An 18,023-nucleotide genomic window follows, 5' to 3' on the forward strand; every position below is an offset into this window, starting at 1 on the left:
CAATGTGCCAGTACCGGTACTTCAAAACATGTTATATTTTTGTTAGCCTATTTGCCTTAGTCTTTATAATGTCATGTCCACTGTCCAGGTTAGGAACTTTGCTTTAGATAGCGACTTACGCATGAATTCTTTTTAGTGGAACTGCAAGATACTACTTACACAGAAGGACTGAGAACGAGAAAAAGAAAAAATTGGAAGTTTGGCCGGTGGTGGAATTAATTCACGTTTTCTTGAGACCATTCGTGTTACTGCATGTCTCCTAAAGAAGAATTAGACCTCCAGAAGCAATATTTTTCCATTGATAACCACTTCATCGTGATATCATGAATGAATATACAGTTTGTTCCAATGTCGTTTAGGAAATGTGAAGAAAATGTTGCGATATTTTTGCATCGGGTTGCTTTGCGATAGGTATGGATGTACGTGAATTTACAAGCTGGTATGTAATCCTGATTTACAGGGACAGCATGTAGGTAGGTAGGCGGTAAAACGACAGTCTCGATCGCAAATGTACAGGAGAACATGTAGATTAGATATACCGGAGGTGACTGTAATATTACAGTCTGGCGTGTAAAGTGAGATTACCGGACGAGTGTAAGTTAAATTTACATTGACTAACGGTAATGTTAGATTACCACGAAATGTCTGGCTACCGTGCTTCCAAACATTTCGCGGTAAATCGAGGTTTTTATTTTTTACAGTGTGGTTGGCCTATTTGGTGTAGTTGCTCTGTTGGCAGATAAGTCCATCGCTACTTCGTTATTGATTCTGGGAATCGGTACAGATATACCGAGGTTTTCTACCGGGACTTCGCGATGATCGATGCGATATCAACTATCATATTCTCCGCAAATGAAAGCAGGGTATTTTTGATCACTTCTGCAATGAAGGTGAAGAAGGATTCGGTTGGGATCGTTATGTTACCATTTGTTTGAGCAAGGCATGCACAGCTCTGTGATTTACTGGGCATGGGGACGGCGTTCGAATCCGCAACGGGCTTCGACGCTCGTTCTGTCTGTGTATGCGCCTCTGTGTTCAGACGTACAGAGCTTCCTGATCGTGTCTCAGCAACTACCGCTTCTTTAGGGGCGGTTTTCTGTTCTTCCAATTTACGCGCGTCCCAATAATTTAACTTATCATTAGCCATAATAGATTGAATTCGCGCCTCTTTCTTAAACCGAGAGCATCCTGCATAGCCCGCGGAGTGGGCTAAGCCACAATTGACACCATGTAGTTCATTATTACAATTGTCGTATGTATGTAACTGTCCACATTTCGTACATTTCTGCGCGCTCCTGCAATACTTAGCTTTATGCCCGAAACGGTTACAATTGAAACACCGAGTGCACTGTAAAAAATCTGGTAGATTTACTGGGAAATCTCTGTAAATTTTACCACAAATTACCGGTCGCAGCCAATTACTGTGCGTAGCTTGTCATTTTACATTTTGATATGTAATATTACCTTAATATAGCTGTAAAGTAAGTTACCAGAATTTCTTCGCAAAATTACTGACAGTTACTCGTTACTGCAGTTTACCGGGCTATTGGCAAAATTGATTAGCTTCAAAATCGCTGCAGCCAATGTATACGTAGAACTGAATGTTACTGATATATCATTCTATAGAGGTGATTTGACCTGATTGAACCTCGTTTGCGAGACTGGGGTCTGTCATACCGAAATTGTTGGCCCTAGTATCAATTTAAGCTTAGTAGGGTACAAGAAATAACTGACGATCGTAGCTAATGTGGTACACCGTAGCCATATTATATTATAAGGCAATGGCTGTACGGCCAGTCTCGCTGGTTACATTCGTTGTCACGGATAAGGCTGATAAGTTTGAAAATTAGTTCAGGATGTATAATATTGCTCGGGGAAACTAGAAATATCAGCACCGCATGCTCAGCTAACCATTTATTAATGGCGGACAAGGCGACCTGTAATAGGTTACATTAGGTGACTGCTTTTTCTGAGATTCGTAGTAAACAACCAACGCACAACTGTGACATCACAAGCAGCGTCTGGTTAGGTAAGTACAGTAAGTAGTGAACAACACATGGAATATACATCAATTTATACGAAATTAGATGAAAAAAGGGACTATATGCAATGATAAATGTTTCTGTATGGAAAAAACGACCCAGATCAAACATTATAACGTGGCCAGTAAATATTATTGGTGTTATGTGTCAGCGGATGAATACCATTTATTTCGAAATCGTTCGAGTGTCGTCTGGCCGGTGGCCATTAGTGAGATTTGAGCAAAGGGTGGAGCGAAGCTTGTGCTTGAAGAGAGTGAACACGATCGTTGAAGATTCCTAGGAATGCTGAATGGCATACGCATCTTAAAAGGTAATACGGTACTACATAGTATTTGTTACCGTGAATATCTGACTCTGCACACCAGTCCTCGATGACTTAGATTTCATGATTGATATATTTCATTCGCCGCATTCTCTGTTCTATTTTGGGATATTTGTCGACTTATATAGTGACCACATACTCCGCTGCGGAGGAGTTGAAACTGTTGGCTTGGTAATGTCATTTTCGGGCCATAGCATAGATATGTTTTCATCCACTGCTGGATTTGTTTGCCACACATGCCACCTTAAATTAGGAACCTGTTGCTTCAATACAGAGATAAAGTCATGAATCTCTGCTATGTCATGTAAAAGGCGGAGCCGTCATCACACAATGTGCCAGTACCGGTACTTCAAAACATGTTATATTTTTGTTAGCCTATTTGTCTTAGTCTTTATGATGTCATGTCCACTGTCCAGGTTAGGAACTTTGCTTTATATAGCTACTTACGCACGAATTCTTTTTAGTGGAACTGCAAGATACTACTTACACAGAAGGAATGAGAACGAGAAAAAGAAACAATTGGAAGTTTGGCCGGTGGTGGAATTAATTCACGTTTTCTTGAGACCACTCGTGTTACTGCATGTCTCCCAAAGAAGAATTAGACCTCCAGCAGCAATATTTTTCCATCGATAACCACTTCATCGTGATATCATGAATGAATATACAGTTTATTCCAATGTCGTTTTGTGGATGTGAAGAAAATGTTGCGATACTTTTGCATCGGGTTGCTTTGCGATAGGTATGGATGTACGTGAATTTACAAGCTGGTATGTAATCCTGATTTACAGGAACAGCATGTAGGTAGGTAGGCGGTTAAATGACAGTCTCGATCGCAAATGTACAGGAGAACATGTAGATTAGATATACCGGAGGTGACTGTAACATTACAGTCTGGCGTGTAAAGTGAGATTACCGGACGAGTGTAAGTTAAATTTACATTGACTAACGGTAATGTTAGATTACCACGAAATGTCTGGCTACCGTGCTTCCAAACATTTCGCGGTAAATCGAGGTTTTTATTTTTTACAGTGTGGGTGGCGGATTATAGACCCTGGTCCGGAATGGAAGAAAACCTATTTGCACCACAGTTGGTAGAGTGGGAGACGCAAAACATAAAAGAACAGAGGCACTCTTCGTTGGACCTTTAACACACCACGATACGGAAAGCGACGTACGAACGTGACACGAGAGTTTTCAAGAGCTTCAAGTATTTACTGGTCGGATAGATCGATAGGAACATTCGATATGACGCCTTGACTTTCCACTGGTTTACTACGATATAGCCAGAGGTGGTCAGTAACGAAGTACTTCTACTTTTTGAAGTACTTGAAGTAGATTTTTTCTACTCACTCTACTTTTTAAGTAGTTATGATTTTAGACTACTTCTACTTCTACTTGACAGTTTTCAGTTGTGTAGGCAAAAATAGGCGTAGAATACCTACTTACTTACTTACTTGTGAACCACCACTGCTACTTCTACTTGAGTAGAAATTCCGGCGTTACTTCTACTTCTACTTGAGTAGCGACAGTGACTACTTTGACCACCTCTGGATATAGCTCTGCCTTGATTTCAATTTTAATTTTCCCTCTCCAAGATCGGTGCACGCCAGGAGTTTCGTCACCTGATTTGAGTTCGAACAAACTACACAAAGGTTTCCTGAGGGAATGAACTTAATTTCCTTGTACGAACCGTCAATGACTCGCACTAAACTGCGATTGACAGTGATCGGATTGTACCGTCGCAGAGGTTTAGCGATTCCTGAAATAACTACCGAGGTGTCATCCGGGCAGTGGCTTACAGATCCGCTACTCCTACCTTTTGATGCAGGACCTTCGGCTTCCTCACTAGCTGGGCGCATATGGCCGCCAGATCCGATCATCTTAGAACAGTGGCTCCCAACCGGGGGGGGGGGGGGGGAGGGGGGATTTTGAAATTTTTAGGGGGGAATCTGTCATATTTTTTTAGGGGAAAGCTGGCTTTGGCATTGGATCGGACGATACACTGGGTTCACAAGGTATTTAGATTTTTATGGTATAGAACTGTTAAGTAGAAATTAGTTCTTTACAATTGAATGTTTCTTTGACGGATTTCATGCTAGGTGTATGTTTAAATGTCTTCCGTATATATTACACTCCCCGATAAAATGAGGCTAACGAGACGATTTCGTTGGGTCCGCGACAGCCTCTCGACCAAATTGCTACTAAGCAGGACAAGGGCAAGCCGAATTCAGCACAAGGCCGCTAGTGGAATTGTTTAACTTTTTAAGACAACATATGAGTTAACGTGAAAAACATACCGTACCAAATTCATCGATTCAACTCAAGTCCATAGCATACGGACTTGACGATTTATATTTCGTCAGCGGCTACCCGACCGGTCAAATTCAGGTCAAATTTGACTGTACTTTACCAAAGTTTAGTGCGGTCCGCATTCGCCATAGTTCGAACTTATCTGAATATGTTTGGCCATCAATTGCTCAGTCTACAAATGGTTGCACGTTAAAAAGCACATTTTTTTAGTCACAGGCAACTTTTTCACAGGGGGGAATTTTAACTCAAATATCGGCCAAGGGGGGCACGAGACGAAAAAGGTTGGGAACCACTGTCTTAGAACGTCTGGCTACAACTCTAGCAATGGACACACAGTATCGCTGTATGCGAGACAAATGCCCCAGGAATTAATTACAAAGGCTTTCTCCGGACCAATTCGCAAACGTAATGATCGCGCTGAAGGCACGTCCTATCCCCCAGGACGTTCACTGAGAATTTTGCTCCGAGTCACGAGTCAATCCACATTTCTGATATGCCGAGTCAAGTCAAGTCATTTTACGGCCCGCGGACAGTTTCCCGTCTTACATGATAATGTGGCCCGCATCCCCAGTCTGCCGAGATTCCCCAATACTTGCTTACTCGTAAGTTCGTCGAAGCCAGAAGACTCACATTATCTGCATTTACGATTTACTCAACCCAAATGTTGTTTGTGGTAATCATGGTGTTTTTCTACTACAATGGTCACTTACACCAAGCCGATACTTCCTATTTTTTTATTCTGTAAGGGCGACACACTTCAAGGCTTTTGTGAGACACCGCTTATGCGGATGAGATGGCGAGGAAGAGCCAAGATAAACCTCCAACACTTAGGTAGGAGTTCTGGAGTCAATCTCTGCCGGACTCGAACTCACCACTCATTGGTGTTGTAGCTGTGGATTATACCACTACGGTACCTCGCCACCTACTCAAGGTAGCGTTATGGTGAAGCGTTTGGCTTCTTGATCGGTAGGTCGTGGGTTCGATTCCCGATCGGGTCAGACCAAAGACCTGATTAGTTGGAATGGTGTGAACCCCTGAAAGGTTCAGGTTCGTGTGAAAATGAGCCTGTTTGAAAGGTTCTGTATGAACGCGAACGTGACCCATATGACGTAATATGGCGTCATATTGCTACTTCCAACCCTATATTTCAGTGAAGTGCCACCTACACGATAATACGATACATAGCGACGACTCAGGCTACACTATGCTGAAGTAGCCGACATGCTGACTTTTCAAGCGTCGCCATACATATCAACTGAGAAATCAAATGCTATAATAATCCAATGCAATCAATATCTTCCGTTGCTTTGCTAACAATTTCGACGAGGACTTGCAAGGGTAGCCTATATAAGCGTTCGCCTTAACGGTCCAGGTCAGACGGGTCAATGTGTTCGGCTTCTGACAGTTTCTATACTTGCTACCGATGTTACCCAATCAACAAGTTATACAGTTGCCAACACCTCAATCGCACTGATTTTATTTTTAATATACAATAAACATATCAAATCAAGGAGGATCCTTATACGCCTACTAGATTTTTTACATTAGACCAGTGGTTCTCAACGTTTTACATTAAATGTACTCAGTATAGGCAGGGCGTTTATGTGACATAATCGCGACAAGTGCGAGAACTTTCTACAATTCATGACTGAATCGATCAATAATATTGTAAATTGCATATATATTGCAGTAAATTTTTTATACTCAGAATTATCAGATTTACCGGTAGGGTTGATTGAAGTGTCGTCTTAGAAAATTTAGGACACGTAATTATTAATAATAAACATATGCGGGTGGGCCTATTGGAATAATTACTTCATTGCATATCAATATGTCGTGACCTACTGTCTGTTACATAGTGACTAGACTCTGAATTCACCCAAGGACGCACACGATCCCAAATTAGTATTTCTTCACTGGCAAATAATTTTCCGTGTGGTCTGGCATTTGTCCTGGTCCTATATTTACGAAATATTCAAGGGCCTCCCTAGAAAATTGGGCCCCCTCCAATTGGGGGGTTTGGGATGCGGGTGTTACGGTCCTGCCGGTCGGTACGGATTGCCAGTACAGCGAGATTCGGCCAGCCATTTTGGTGCCTATGGACAATTAGACATATATATATATATATCGAAGTTTTCGGTCAACAAAGGGCAGTCCTCTCCGGCCAGATTCATCTCGCTGGCAAGTTTTTCGCACACTTTTCGTAGTCATACGTAAGCCCAAACTTCATGATGTGTTGGCGCGACGTGCCTCGGTAATGGTTGACGCCGAAATTCCTATTTTTGTGAATCATGAGTATTTCGTGAGGGAAGGGCACCCAATAGTCAAGACATTTAGTGACACTAAACCGCGCCAGGCGCGAAAAAAAAATGAAAAAAGTTGATTGAAGTTTCGGAAAAGGCTCTATATGTTATGTTCATTCGCGAAATAAATTTGGGTCCCCTTCAAGCTCGGCCCCGATCCGTTTGGGATGTGGCAGTTACGGTCCTTCACATAATGAAAGAATCGCTCGCATGTCGTCAAATGACACAGTTCGAACTTCAAGTCAAATCGAACACGTTTCCTGACCTACTGTTACTTCACGAATGAGTTTGAAATTTGATGTTTAATTTATTTAATTAATTGACAAGCCTTAAACATATTGCATCTTGAAATATAGGTTTAAAATTGTAATGTACCTCGCGGATCGGCTGGAAAGTCGTCGCGGACCGGCGATTGAGAACCACTGCATTTGACAACGACATATTCCTTATATCAATTTCATTGATTGGTTGAATACAGGACTTTGGAGCAGCCGTAAATTTAAACAGCTCCAGCGCTTTCTTCTATCATACATTAGCTCCAGCTCCAGCTCCGGAGCCGCATTATTACCACTGCTCCGGCTCCAGCTCCGGCTCTGAAATTGTCGAATGGGCCTGTCTGTATCAGGGGTGGCCAACCCACGGGCCAAATGTGGCCCGCGAGAGGGTTTTGCGTGGCCCGCGAGGTAATTTCCTATTATATTAGCGAAAATAAACTGCTCAGATTGTGAACTTGCAATGCCAACCAAAAATTACAAGTCTGAGTGCGACACTTGGGATGTTGATGACTAAAATATCAGTTCCGACGCATTGGCAGATCCAGGGTCCAGTCACATTTTCAGTAAATCGCCATACATTACAATAAACTAAAATAGTAGTGAAATTTTTCTTCACGCTTCGCGTGTTTAATTGTCATACAATTTCTTGCTTGGTAGCCTACCCCTACTGAAAATGAAAATAAAACGTCTAATTTACCCGATTGAGTCTAACTGCATTCGCAATTACGGGAGAAAGTCTTTTCGCGTTTGCGCTCGCATAAAGATCGTCGACGGTGAAATGTAGGCACAAAATGATTGTCGCATATTATCGGAGACCTTCGATATTGATGTGGCCAGACGCCGAATAGTCGCGTCCTTACAAACTAAGCCTTGCGGGCGGTATACATATATATATCGACTTTTCAATTAGATAAAATAAAATGAAAAGGGCAAAAGAAAACAGGAAACAAAAAAAACATCAAGATAATCAGTTTAGGCTCGTTTTAAGCGTCTCCAACGTAGGCGGTCGTGGGCGTCTTCAAGCGACAGCCCGCGTTGCGCTAGGTCAGTCTCCATTGTCGAGCGCCATGTTTTCCGATTCCAGCCACCTCTGCGCCATGGCTCCGTGGGAATGTGATTGATGATGGCGGCGGCTGGTTGCTCGTCTTGATGCCGCACTAGATGGCCGATTAGGCGGAAGCGTCGTTCAGCTGCCAGTAGACGGCATGGGACCGTTCCTGTGAGTTCTCGCAATGCATTCGTGGATATATGCTCCGGATGGTGAATGGTGAATGCCGAGTGCATAGCGGAGGAGTGCGTCGTAGTTAGCTTTGAGCGTCTTAGCCAGCCTCTCTGTCAGCGTGAGTGCCTCTATTCCGTAGAGAAGAACCTGCTCGACAGTGGCACGGACGATACGGGTCTTGAGCTGGGTTGAGGCACTTGAATGGAAGAGGCTATGTAGCCGTCTTGCCGCGCCCCAGGCCTTTGCTCGCCTCGCCTTGAGCGCTTTTCCAGAGTCAGCGACGTCAATACCGAGGTACACAAAACTCGTTACATACTTGAGATCGATTTCTCCCAGTTGAATCGGTGTCGCGTTCTTCGGTAGAGCTGATATGGCCAGAACCTCAGTGTTCTTGGCGTTGATCTGGAGGCCAACAAGAGCGGCGGCGGCCTCTAGCTGGTTAGTGAGGCGCTGTGCCGATGCGGTGTTTGGGGCAAGCGGTATACAGTAGACCCGCAATAAACTCAAGTAATAATATTATTGACTTAGTTTATTTATGAACTTTTAAAATTTTACCCGCTTGGTGCGGCTAGTGGACCACGCACTCGTTCGTCAATTGCATGTGCCCCTTTAGCCGAAAAAGTTGGCCATTCCTAGTCTATATAGATTACTAATCTACCCATAGGTTAGTTATCTATTGTAATCTCGAGTCTGTCAGCCGTCAGTAACATCCGATGTAGCAACGAAAAATAGGTGTCGCCGTGCCGGCTTGTCACGTCATAATGAATACTTGTCAGCTGTCAATAACATAATAGTTGCACTAGTTGCACTACAATCTGTATAGTTGCACTAGAACGCACTTTACTCTATGCCATTGCAGTACACAGCATTAAAATTCAGGCCTGCTGTTCAATTATGATAAATCAGCAGATGTGGTTGTTGCATATATAATAGCATTTTATGAAATACGTCGGAGCTACTCCTCAAATAACGGGCTCCAGCTCCGGCTCCGGCTGAATTTTATGTAGAGCTCCGGCTCTAGCTCAGGGGAAAATGCACGGCTCCGGGGCTCCGGCTCCGGATCCAAACCCCTGGTTGAATATGCATCATTCGATGACTAGCTACAAGTAGTGTTTTTCGTTCTTTATGTTGTGTGATTCTGATTGCAGGTCAAGCTCACAGCAGCAGAGAGTCACTAGATATTCACAAACGGAAAGTTGAATATTTCGAGCAAACTTTTGTAACAAAGCAGGTAAAATTTTTGAGATTGGCATGGAGCATGGTCGTGGTGTTGATTTTTTATGCTGCCAGCTCCATGCATAAAGTGGTCTGAAAATGAAATGCAAAGAGTTACAATGACGTGAAAGATTGTAGTGCATGGAAAAGGTTCACCATAGTGTCCTATATGGTGTCGACACAAGCAAATCTCACGCCTCAGTGAAATTGTATCACGTCGCAATTTCCATTTGGCTACAGGCAATTTGACGGTCATTTGTGACCGGCTTGCCGAGCATTAAATTTGGTAAAACGGGTATCAATCGAAAGCTGACTCTGCACTAATTACGAAAATATAAATTTTATTCCGCTCGTGGCCCTGGAACTCCCACAATCAGCCATGAATTTTTCATTGTTATGGAGATTGGCATTGAGACGCAACAATGCTGTCTGGCGAAACTAGAGAATAGTTCAAGAGAAAAAGTTTCAGACAGCATTGTTCAGCATTGTTGCGTCCCAATGCCAATCTCCATAACAATGAAAAAATCGAGGCTGATTGTGGGAGTTCCAGGGCCACGAGCGGAATAGAATTTATATTTTCGTAATCAGTGCAGAGTCAGCTTTCGATTGATACCCGTTTTACCAAATTTAATGCTCGGCAAGCCGGTCAAAAATGACCTTCAAATTGCCTGTAGCCAAATGGAAATTGTGACGTGATACAATTTCACTGAGGCGTGAGATTTGCTTGTGTCGACACCATATAGGACACTATGGGTTCACAGTGCAGAACCTACCAAGGTTCGTTTGTGAACGTGAACCTCTAAATTTATGAGGTTCACACATAGAACGCGAACGTGAACCTCGCGTTCACACCATCACTGCTGTTTAGTAACACTGGTATCCTTGACTTCCGCGCTTGGCGCTAATGTATTGAGATAGCATGGACGGTGGTGCAAGACTTAGAAGCCCGTGCAAGGCTATTTTTACACCTTCCTAGTCCAGTGGCATATGCACATCATACGGTTATGGTATGTATATCATGAGTCGGTGTATATGCCGCAAAATACATCAAGGACAAATCCACATTGTCTTCCTCATTATCGGCGAGAAATGGCATTGAAGTGACATTGTTGTCGATAAAATGCACTCATTAAATACGATTGATTCCTTGTATATGTGGATAAATGGGCGAATAATGTATCGATTTAGCTATCCGATACGCCAAGTATTTAATTTTCCTATATCCGGCCCGCCAACAGGAGAAGTTGCCCGCCCCTGGCTTACGCCAATGAGTTGGCGAGGAGTCTGGATAAACGTTATTCTGCTTCCATTTCAATATTCTCCAAAACATCGCTTTTAAAGGTCTTGCCGGTAATGAATTTTTGAGAATAACATCAATGCGGTCATTAAAAGCATAATCAAGCCATTGTGTTGGTACAGTCATATTATCGCGATTAGAAAAGCGTTACAAAGCGTTCTAGGGGTCTTTCAATGAAATAAAGGAGTTGCCACGGGGAGATCTATTCTAAGGTTACCATATTTTGAAAATGTGAAAAGAGGACACTTTTTCAGAATTTTCAGACTTGCAAAACCGGTGGAAAATCGTGGAAAAATGGTGAATGGTCATCTTTCTCGCTCGTCGCCAAAATACAGTTTTTCCCTTCACATTCTCAGGTGGTTGACTAAACAAAAAAGTCATCTCCGGCTCAGCTCCTGAAATACCCGCCTGAGCGTTATTTCGGTGCTGATTTAGGGCATCTCAGTCGATTTTGGCCGTAAATTTGACCTAAATTCTCAAAAAAGAGGACAAAAGGGCGTCCTCCGAGTACGCTTTCAAAAAAGTCAAAAAAGGGAACAAATCCTCTTGAAAGAGGACGTATGGTAACCCTAATCTATTCGTTAAATATCGTAATTCGGGACAGCTAGCAAAAATACTCGCATGCGTACATCTGAGAGCGAAAGGGAAGAACATTGAGGTGCGGTATGATCTATGTAAAACGAGCGGACTTGTAGTGTTTGGCGTTATAACCGGGCCGTGTTATGTTCGGCATTTCGGAAACCAAATGCCAAAACTACTAAAAATTAAATTTTAAAAATGCCTAAAATATGGATTTTTGAAAATATAGATTTTTATTAAAGTTTTAGATAGAAATGTCAACAAGTATTGATATGAGTCTGCATAAAGCGACAAAACAAGTGTGTGACGCTTAATGCATAAATTGAGGCCCGTGAACCCTTCGGAAGGCCGCGGTCTACCGCCCAATTGATCTATATGTCAGGACTGGGCAACTTTTCAAGTGCAGCGTGCCAAAATGTCAAGAAATGTCGATATATTACCAACTCGCGTGCCAATCATTTTTAACTTTGTCATATTTAGCAAGCAAGGAATCACACCAACCACCTATATGTAGCCGACATCGGTTACGCTAGTGATTCTTGCGGTATTGGTTGGGAAGGGTATAAATTTTGTTCGCTACCGCACTAAACCTACTGCATAATGTACGCAATGTCTGCACCATTTAAATTTAGTTGCGAAATGATCGATCTTCTGTGGCTGCCTTGATCGTTTCCAAGTTTACTGTTTTTGGTACCATAGCCAATAAGTGACAGGCCCATCAACGATTCTAGGATGAGATGGCCTGATGATAAAAATGAGTTAACCCGTGTAAATCATTTTGGCAACGCATACAGAGTACGGAGTCGCATGTTGCCGAACGTGTGTCTCATATCGTGAAAATGCGCTGGGCCAAAATGATGGTTCCTGTAAAATGTTCGCGATCCCACAGGCTGCACAGTGCACATGCATACTTCTAGACTAAAGTATCCGAACGGTTTCATACGATATTAGGTTGCCCTATATATATTTTAGTGGGTTTACCAAATTCAAAAAATAAGGTCACGTTAAATCGCGTGGACCGCGAAAACAATATGTCCAGGATATCTAAAACATGCCCTAAAAGACTCTTTATTATGTTGCTTTATCAAATAATTTAAGCTTTTATGTGTGACATGTTTTGCAACTAACATGGTTATAATAATTCGTGTTCGTCAAATCATTTGGCGTACCATGAAAAATAATCTCGCGTGCCACAAATAGCACGCGTGCCGGGGTTTGCCGACCCATGATACAATATTCATTACTAATAGAAATTGTGGTGCAAACAGTAATTACTTGGCATGTTATCATTTAGTAATATAACGGGGTGCCGTGGCACTGACTCATAAAACAATGGTGGCACAGTTGCATGTGCTGTACAAGGCACAATGACGATTGTTTACAAAGTACAATAAACGAGAGTGCAATAACGAAGCGCTGGATGGTTCAAGTTCGTGGTTTTTGAACATTTTCAAGCGCGACCCAAATCGTGGCGTAAATGTTATTGTCATCTAGCGACCAAATCCTCCCACATCGGAAGAAATGCACTACTAATAGTAGGCGTATGTCACTAAATATGGAGATATTTATGGAATGAAGCTGGTGCAGATTAGTAAGTAAGCATAAGTGCTCTAGTCGTCCGAAGCGCGATTATTTTAGAAGTTGATGAATATATTGGTGCTTGCATATATCGCTATTATTTTTGATCCTCCATCTCAGCTGACCAGATTATCCGGTAGCTGGTGCAGGTGGTGTACTAGAAATTATAAAGCATGTAACTATATACCTCGTAGTTAAGTCATGTTCTAGCCACGCGATTGAAATATTATTCGTGTTGATCTCGGTGTTAGTTTATTGCTGTGCTTTTGGTACTATTTACTTTGGTTGAAGTAGGCCTACATATTGTTATTTCGGGACCTCCTGTGAAGATTGTGGCTATCAGTAATATAACGAAATTGCTCACTCGTACCAAAACAAATTAAAAGAAAAAATATATAAAGGTATTTTCTGAGTCGCATGCCATTCCAAATTGGGTTGCCTTAGATCATAGGTCTCAAACACGCGGCCCGCGGGCCGTATGCGGCCCGCCAGAGAATTTTGTGCGGCCCGCGACAACATTTTAGATTTTTAATAATTTGACAATATATCAGTGTCACATATATCTTTTCAGGTGATAAAGTGAAAATTTCCCCTTAAATTGCCCCGAAAGCCTGAAACTATTCATCAAACTTCACTATCACATCAATTGTAAACGCTACCACGCGGTGGAAGATTCACTATTTCGCCACGTTTCCAATTCATGATGACAAAACCTGACATTTAGACGATTCGTGACTGAAATTTGTGAGTTGGACTTGGACGCGACCTTTCTTAGAATTACTCAGACTCGGGCTAACTCGATGACAAAATGAAAATGATACTCGAGTGGACTGGGAGTGACTCGGAATGCCGTGAATTTGTTAGAAGCATGGACGCAACGAACTAATTGCGTATCAGGGGAATGGTAATAGATTTCGCTAACTAAGCAAGTAGTTATGGCAACCATTGGCAATCTGTTAGTTACACCTGTGGTCGCTAAGCCATGTTATTAAGGCCGAGTACCGAAGCGGTACGCCATAACGATGTAACAACAGTGGGTTGTTCGGCGTTCGGACATTTCAATCACTAGAACACATTTATAAATATATTTATATTATATATTTTCGGCTCCTATATTTGAAGATATTTGGCCATGAGATTAATAGCCTACATATCAGAAGTATACCCGAATCCTATATCGGACTTACAATGACCAACCTAAAAATGTTTTATTTCAGATCAGTCTATTATCAATCTGTTAAATTCAAAATATTCATAGTAGCTTCAAAATTATAACCTGATAGCTTTTATAATGGCATCATACATTTGTCCGCTCATGGTGTCTATATCTTATAATTATATATCAAGTATACAACAACAATTATATTCAAATAGTTAAAAATGTGATGAATCTTTTCGTGCCAGGCCTATATTTAAACTAGAGTAAATCACATTTTGTGATTTCGACGAAGTGTGTTTACTGTCAGTCTACTTGATCGGCTCACTTTCAATAGGACAATTCATTCCCGCCAAAAAATACCTACTTGAAAAGACATAGAATGCCCCTATAAATGCTGCGGCCCGCGGCGTCGTCAAAACTAGAAAACTGACCCGCGAGTACCATTGAGTTTGAGACCTCTGCCTTAGATTCCACTGCGGGTGGTATATCAATCGCCGGAATTGAATTGTGAGGACAGGGATCTTTGGCTACGACCGATTCGGCGTCCAGACAACAATGTCAAAGGCTTCGAGGACCAATATATGGCGGTCTTTTTGGAGAGAGGTTTTATTGAAGTCGACTTTTCTAGCAACGCACTCTAACGCAGCCGCATGTTAGCCGAAACTTCCCGTAGCGACAGAGATTGGTGCCAACATCTCTTTGTCCACAAGTAACTTTACTCACAAGTTTTACAATCCTAGACTAAAGAATCACAGTGGTCACCGACTTCAAGCGATACCAGGAATACACCGTTCTTTCATGCTTCTTTTAAGAACAGAATATTTGGAGATGTAGGTAAAAAAGAACTCCCGAATTGATATATCGGCGACGATCGCTATGTACAGTCAATGATATATATACAATGATTGGAAACTGCCACGCCCCTTAACGCTATAAGATAGGTTCCAGGCGAAATCAGTCCGTCGTGGGATATGCTTGAGCAGAGGTACGTGATTGCGTATGTCGACTGTGGTGGAGTGCTGCAATCGACCTTGCTGGCGTACTAATTCACTGATTTTCCCAATTGGTTTAGTTTTTGTTGGGTTCTTGAGCATATGAGGCAGTGCTGCATACTAGGATGTAATATAACTTTTAACAATGCACATTTATCAAAGTACCGACTAGCTGCGAGGCATTTTAGCATCGGTTGCAACCATGCATGTACGACACAGCCTAAAAAATTAATAGATACTGTGAGTGAGCGTCAATATAGATGTGCAGAACCTTGAAGGATTGTTAAAAGAGGATTTGAAAATTTTCTGGCAGCATTTACGTCGCCTGATTTTTTTAAAGAGAAGGGTTGATTACGATATTTGTGTGAGCAACTAAGTTGTTTTAAATAGTATATATTGTAATATTGTGAGGCCGAATTCACCAAGGGCCGAGTTCACTGGCAACCATAGTTTCAATATAGTGATTGTACCTTCATAATATAAAATCGGAACTAACCGAAAACTATCATTGTACTGATTGCTAAAATGCTAACATATATACCTTTATACCGGGTCAGGCCGTTAAATCCACATCAATGATGAGAATCGGCATTGTTCCAAACAATATTCAATCAGCAAAACAATGTGTGAAAACCCTGGTATTCGATTTGTAACAGTCCAGTAATTGCATGGTGTCGTCACACTTGATTTCTCACACTCGCGTTTTCTTCATAGAAGCGCGGAGAATGTTCGCGGAAGTTCGGCGGTCGGCACGTGGTTTTTTGGTTAGGGGTCGTGCACACGAGTGTCTGTGAATTGTGTACTAGTGTACAGTAAATTGGCGTATTTGGCTGCATTGAAGATTGGTCTTGGATTATGGAATTAAACTGATTCATATATGGTACAACGCTGGACTTGTGTGTAACGCGCTAGCAACCATCTGTCGCAAGGAGAGGTTCCGGAACCCGAACACTCTTTACGACGTCCCCGCTAAGCAGTTATCGCCGAATCGGGGACGCTACAAATGCACTAGAATGACAATGAGGATAATCAGTCCATAGTTGGTATTGTTCACATCGACCTGGCGTGATCTGTCGTATTCCTCTCAATAGTTGAATCTTTCACACCGGGGTGTCCGAAAACGTCTACCAATGCCCATTTATTCAAAATATACCTGATAAACGTTTTGGTACTTCTTCGATATAAACTACACGTTGTGAAGTGTTCCCCATGAATTGCCTGTAAACCTTGAAAATTAACAAGGAGTACTCGTTAAGATTGATAGCTGGAAGGGTTGTACAAAATAGATAATTTATGCATTTGCGAGCAACGTTCTATGGCGTCTTATTCATTGAAAGGTTAGGAAATTATTTTGTAACCTCCATCATTGTATAGTGTGTACGTCTACGATATTTTATGTATAACCTTCATAACTTTTCGCTATTTGCATACGCTTTATGACCTGAGCATGAGCATCAACTTGTATTTGTATGTACTGCTGCCTCAAATAAACCCAGGTTATTTTTCCAGCAATGTAACACCGCAATCCTCCAATGCAAAATCTTTCTCTTGGATATGCTCATTGCTCATATATATTGCATATGCGGTAATAAGGAAAATACTTGACGGCTTGAATATTTACCTTGATATGTAGTTGACTTGCAAAACTGTGACATAACAAATTCCCATTCTGTAAATGTCTAATGCATAAATTTTTTACAGGACTGTTATTGACCAATTTAAAAATTGTAGTCCATTCCAACTTTCAAGAAAAGATTGTTCGTGTATTGAAACAGCCGCAAAGCAACCCACAATCGCGAGGAAATTGAAAAAAAATTTGGGATCCTAATAAAAGTGCAAATCATTATCTTATGGGATTCTGGCACGCCGGGCAGTCCATGAGAAGCAACCATGTCATGTTCCACTCTGCTTCAGACATTGAGATATTTCCAAAGATTGTAGTCAAAATGAATAATACTTTGACGATTGGTGCCGGAGGGATTGATACTCATTGGATCGATTGATGCAGAGAAAAATAGTCTTGCTGAAAGACTATGCATATTATTCGAGTGCGAGAGGTGAGGAGATGGACACTACAATTTAACCTGTGGATAATTTTGTGTGCCTTGTGAATACGACAACCAAGTTCAGCCACAACTGCCATTTTAAGCCATATTGCATTACAGATAATATTGCTTCACTTGTACTAGCTGGAAAAAGATATGCCGCTACTGCAAAACTGGATATATTGTTATGCCACAGAAACAACAACGAAATTCGTGAGCAGGGAAGCTTATCAAGGAGACAACAAAACAACAACAATGATAAATTTGATAAGGAAGTTTTTGCCAATCCATCGAGCAGACTACCTCAATATCACCAAGAGATTGAGTCTTGATCGGTTATTGGAATCATTTTTAGCCTGATCAGGAAATCTGGCCTTACCTGCGATATGGTAATTTCTAAAGAATAATTGATTTCTAAAGAGGCTGGAAACATACTAGTGTTCAAATGCCATGGTACTTGATGCTTCAATGCTCTCTGATGCTCAACGTCATGTAAAATCGCTGCTCTACCATCCAACTGCAGTACGGTACTGTTATTGTCATTAAGAGAGAATAAGAAAGCTCGAAAAAATAACATTTGAGAATATCTATTTTTGTTACGTGACAAGAAACATTGACGTTATCAACTATTAGGCACAGTTATTCGATTGTTCATAATAGCACAGCACAGTTTCATAAATTACA

General features: G+C 41.7%; 1 long non-coding RNA gene across 1 annotated transcript in view; it reads left to right on the plus strand.

Annotated features, from left to right (window-relative positions):
* The first annotated feature begins 1,340 nt into the window (after window positions 1-1,340).
* The window catches only part of LOC145438118 (uncharacterized), a 465,561-nt gene continuing 448,878 nt past the window's right edge, over window positions 1,341-18,023 (plus strand). Inside the window, exons 1-2 of the long non-coding RNA XR_013914828.1 lie at window positions 1,341-2,352; window positions 2,829-3,398. This is a non-coding gene — a long non-coding RNA (uncharacterized LOC145438118). The remainder of the gene's footprint in view (window positions 2,353-2,828; window positions 3,399-18,023) is intronic.

The sequence above is a fragment of the Botryllus schlosseri genome, chromosome 4 (genome assembly GCF_051294905.1).
Source record: "Botryllus schlosseri isolate E-star chromosome 4, Bs_hap1, whole genome shotgun sequence".
NCBI classification, from domain to species: domain Eukaryota; kingdom Metazoa; phylum Chordata; class Ascidiacea; order Stolidobranchia; family Styelidae; genus Botryllus; species Botryllus schlosseri.